The sequence below is a fragment of the Rattus norvegicus genome, chromosome 10 (assembly GCF_036323735.1).
Source record: "Rattus norvegicus strain BN/NHsdMcwi chromosome 10, GRCr8, whole genome shotgun sequence".
Taxonomy (NCBI): Eukaryota; Metazoa; Chordata; class Mammalia; order Rodentia; family Muridae; genus Rattus; species Rattus norvegicus.
Genome location: NC_086028.1, coordinates 690,999 through 695,979, shown reverse-complemented (window position 1 = coordinate 695,979; position 4,981 = coordinate 690,999). Strand labels below are relative to the sequence as shown.

At 39.0% G+C, this 4,981-nt stretch overlaps 1 pseudogene; it reads left to right on the top strand.

Annotated features, from left to right (window-relative positions):
• Nucleotides 1-570: 570 nt before the first annotated feature.
• Nucleotides 571-1,353, top strand: Ube2v1-ps14 (ubiquitin conjugating enzyme E2 V1, pseudogene 14; annotated as a pseudogene).
• The last annotated feature ends 3,628 nt before the right edge of the window (nucleotides 1,354-4,981 follow it).

Below are 4,981 nucleotides of genomic sequence, written 5' to 3'. Positions count from 1 at the left end.
CTTTCTGATTTCAAGAGGTGAAAACTTCAGTAATAGCTTTTAACTTCAAAATCAAAATGAAAACAAAATGCATGAACAGAAAAAACAGAAGGAAAATAAAAGAAGGGAAGGAAGAAAGCTTGGAAGGAAGGAAGGAAGGAAGGAAGGAAGGAAGGAAGGAAGGAAGGAAGGAAGGGAGGGAACAAGGAAGAAACAGGAAGAGATTTGGTAAGTTGCTCATTTGACAGGCTACATGCCAGTATGGAAGACACCCTTGGATGAGTTCGAAAAGTGTACAAGATCAGGCATGGTTGTTCGTATCTATAATTTATTGGTGAATATCAGACATTCAAAGATATCACTGGATATGTAGTGAGCTTCAGGCAAGTCTGGGGTTTATGAGACCCTGTGGAAAAGAGAGAGAGAGAGAGAGAGAGAGAGAGAGAGAGAGAGAGAGAGAGAGACAGAGAGACAGAGAGAGACAGAGACAGAGAGACAGAGAGACAGAGAGAGACAGAGAGAGAGAAGGAGCTAGGGACCTAGGGGTAGAGGAAGAAAGGAAGAACTGACTTCGAGCGATAGCGACACAAGATGGCATCCACCACAGGCTCGGGAGTAAAAGTCCTTCGAGGTTTCCGACTGTTGGAAGAGCTGGAAGAAGGCCAGAAAGGAGTGGGCGACAGCACAGTTAGCTAGGGTCTGGAGGACGATGAGGACATGACACTCACAAGATGGACAGGCATGATAATTGGGCCTCCACGAACAATTTATGAAAACCGAATATGCAGCCTTAAGATAGAGTGTGGGCCACTCTAGTATCCAGAAGCATCCCAGTCTGTGAGATTTGTAACAAGAGTCAATATGAATGGCACGAGCAGTTCCAATGGAGTGGTGGATCCACGAGCCATGGCAGTGCTGGCAGTGACAGAATTCCCACAGCATCAAAGTCATCCTGCAGGAACTGAGGCGCTTGATGATGTCAAAAGAGAACATGAAGCTGCCACAGCCACCAAAAGGACAGAGTTACAGCCATTAGTCACCAAGGCCCCGGCCTCCCTTCCCCATCCAACCCAAGTCTTCATTTTCCACAGTAGTGAATTTTCTAGATCCATCTGTAGACCTCGAAGTACTGGAGAGGAAGCCCCACTTAGACTTCATCCTGAGACACTGCTCTGATACTAACTTCTTGTCCATTTGAAATACCTAAGTTGTGCTGTGTAACATCATCTGTCGAGTATAACCACTGTCTGCCTGGTTGAACTTATGGGATCAATAAGGTGTGTTGAAATCGGTTTCCTTTGGGAGCGGTGGGCACAGCTAAGGCAACTGTGGACAGACACGTCTCACACAATCACCTGCTGCTGGCATTTGGCCTGGGTATGCCTTTGCCCGCACTGCCCTCTGCCACAGCTGTGTGGTGGCCCATAGAATAGATGGGGAGGTTTCAGGTAGCAGCCGTGGGACTGACCACCACTAGGCTTGGGGTGCTCTGGCTGTACCCATGCTTTCTTAAGTCTTAAGTGATTGCCCCATCCAAGCCATGGTCCCCACTCCTCCACTCCCACCCTTGGTCAAAGCTTAGATTGTAACCTCCCCTCCCCTGAAATTGGCCGAGGTTGAGGAATTCAGAGCTTCCAGTCTCCCCACCTTTATCAAGGGGTGCTGCTTTCCCCTCCTCAAGTCCCTTGTTGCCCATCACCACCCAACACTTGCTGTGGCCAGAAGCCATCAGATGAGATTGAAAAAACCTGGCCTCCCTCCCTTAGCTCTGGACCACACTTGTTCACCTGCCACCAGCCTGGGAAGGGAGCGCTGGGTCCGAGGCCCTGCCACCACCATCAGCTCTTGACCTTTGAGCTCAGGTCTAGAGGTGAACAGAGCAGTCACAGGGAGACTCAGACGGGCCACTGCTCAGGGTCCTTGGATATATGCCTAGAGAAAGGCCATGTGGAGAGTCCTTGGTGCACAGGTTCTGAGTTGGTTCCTTTTCCCATAATTGCTTTTTTTTACACGTTGAAGAGGTTTGAACAGGGCTCTCAGTCACCCTGACCACCCATCGGGTCTGGAGTGGAGTCTGACAGCTGGAGCACGAGGCCCTGACTCTGCCAACTTGGGTTTCAGTGTTGCACCCCAGACCCTGGTGACCCAGAGGAGCTCTGTGTCACTATGTTCACATATCATTTGCAGATAGGTGGGCCTGGCCCCTGGCTCATTGACAAGCTCCCCACTCTGTTCAGGACCACTAAATTTTGAAATGTGGATGCATACTGAAAAAAAGGCAATTCGAGGTGTTGCAAAGGGGAAAAAAAAAGGACTGAGCAAATGAAACACTGGTGATTCTCTCTTAGTCCATTCAAGCCTCATTAAGTTTCAAATTTTTCAAACTAGCCATATGTACAGCAAAATTCAAAAAGACAATGATAATAACCACATGGCAGTCACTTGGGGAGGGAATTTGCTCACAGTGGTAGAATGTAAATGAGCTGAATTGATAGAATAAGAATAACGCAAATCCTCAACTGATTGATTTGAAGTATCTTTTCCCACATATAAGCTTACTTTAATGAGAGGAATCGTGGACATGTCAACCTTTAATGAAGTACAATTTTTTAAGCCTTCTCTATTCCTATTTTCAGTCATGGTGACTTCATGCAGGATTTTCTGATAGTATGTATCAGTTTGATATCATCTTACTAAAATCAATAGGAAATACAGTCCAAATTTTTGAATTCCAATTAATTAAAGATGAATATTTACACAAAATTATTTGTATCAAATTCGACAAAGTTGTTTTCGTGAATAAGAAAGGCACACAGAACTAAAACCTTAACAAAAACTAAAATCAAGACCTATAGAAAAGGCTCATGGGTTTTCCTTGATCTCTAGTAGAGAACCTAAGTTCAGTGTCCAGTATCTATACTTGGTGGGTCATTACTACATGTCAATCGAGCTCTGGAAATTATTTACCCTCTCCTACAGTTTGCAAGTACCTGTACTCATTTGTGCACACATGTACAGATGCATGAAGCAAATATTTAAAACCGCTTTTAAATATGAAAAACTCTAAAAAGTCAAAAAGAAAATGAAGGACAAAGAACAATGATTTGAATATAAGTCATGTTAATACTGTACATATCTATAAAAAAAGTCATTTAACAAAACCTTGAAACAGCATAATTCAGATAGTTAAAATGCAGTCCCACACTCCTACCCAGTATTTAATATCAAATTATTCTCTATAGTTATTCAAATCAATATTCAAATCAATAATTTCAACAGGTGCATTTAATAGTCTTTGTTCATTAAACTAATCAAAATCTATGTTGTAGTTATTTGAAGAGAAAGAATTTTATGAATTACGTGATATCAACTGAATAAATATGAAAATTATGTATGCAAACTTTACAAAAGTTAGTTCCAACACAAAAGTATAAATTTACAATTTAATAAAAAAGTAACTAATGGATCAACCAAATGTTAACAACTAAAAATCATCTATGTATGCAATAGAAAATAATATTTGAGATATAAAATTAAGACTTATGTTAGTAAAATAATGCATAAGTTATTTTACTTAAAAAGAAAATCTTATGATCATATTAATACAGCTAGAAATCATTAAGAAAAAACTTAATACTCTTAAAAATGGGATACACATGCACACAAATTTAGAAAAGTTTGATACATATACATTATATTATAATGTCATTTCAAAAGTTAGAACTATCATTGTGTTTGTTATGAATGAAAGGAAGATGTTTCAGACCATAAACAGAAATAAAATTTTCTGGAATTTTACATAAATAAAAGGCATTAAGAAACTAAAATTTTTAATAACATCTCCATCATAATTAGATGAGTATGTTCCTGCCTTCTTGCAATGAACATTGAATTGATCTCTATTGTATCAAGAAAATTGTGATAGCTGTTCGGTACAGAGACTGAAAAGCTGTCCTCTGGACAGCTCATGGTTATCACACTCATGAACCCACAGCACCTGTGTTAACACAATACTTTCACATGATCAAGCCAGCTAGAGTCAGGGCTTAGATGGGGTGACCAAGCCTTGTCAATGCCATATTGAGGGGCTTTTGGCATTTGATGGCTACTGGTGAATGAAGAATCATTCCTTTTTGGGGGGGGGTATTGCCTTGGTAATTTGCTTGTGCTTCAATAGATTCCCTTCATGAGTGACACTAGATTCTGCTTCTTTGAGGAGATCTAAAAGGTAAACAGATGAAGACATGGTGTCAGGAGATGTATTATAGGAAATATGGTGAGATTTGGTAAATAGAATGTAGAGTGCATACAAGTATATTTCTTTATATAAAAATAAAGAAAAATATGAAAGGACAAATGTTTACTTAATTAACAGAAGATAGAATATCTCTATAGACAAAATCTAAACAGCTTATAAACATAAAGCTAGAAATAATAGATGAGTTTAAAAGATGTATAAATTTTCTTCACTGTTTAGGAGATTATCATAAGAGATCTTGGGAGAGAATGTAATGTATTATAATATACTTTCAAATGTAAAAGATTATATCTTTAGCTTAGTAATAAATACAAGGTTTTCCACCGACTGAGATTATGTATAATCAGTTTGAGCCAATTCCTCCCTGTTAAATTATATACATTTCTAAATTCCTCAGAAAAACAACCTTAGAATAACTACTTTTAGTCCCCCAAAGTCCAGGGAATTGGGGCAAAAACTCTTCAATGGTTTCTTCAAGCTGTACATAATTATTTTTATAGTTATTACTAAACTAAAATTATGATCTTTTACATTGTCACAAAATTTATTTGATACAAATTTTGATTTTTAAGATTTTCTTTAATGTAAATTTCTCACTGATTTAAAATTAATATTGTTACTCTGATGTACATGTATTGTGCCTATACAACACATTTCAGCATAGATGGCTTATACCCAGTCCTTTTCTGCTATTAAAAAATGAAGCTGAGATGATTGAGCAAGTGAGTTTAAGGCCAAATAGCA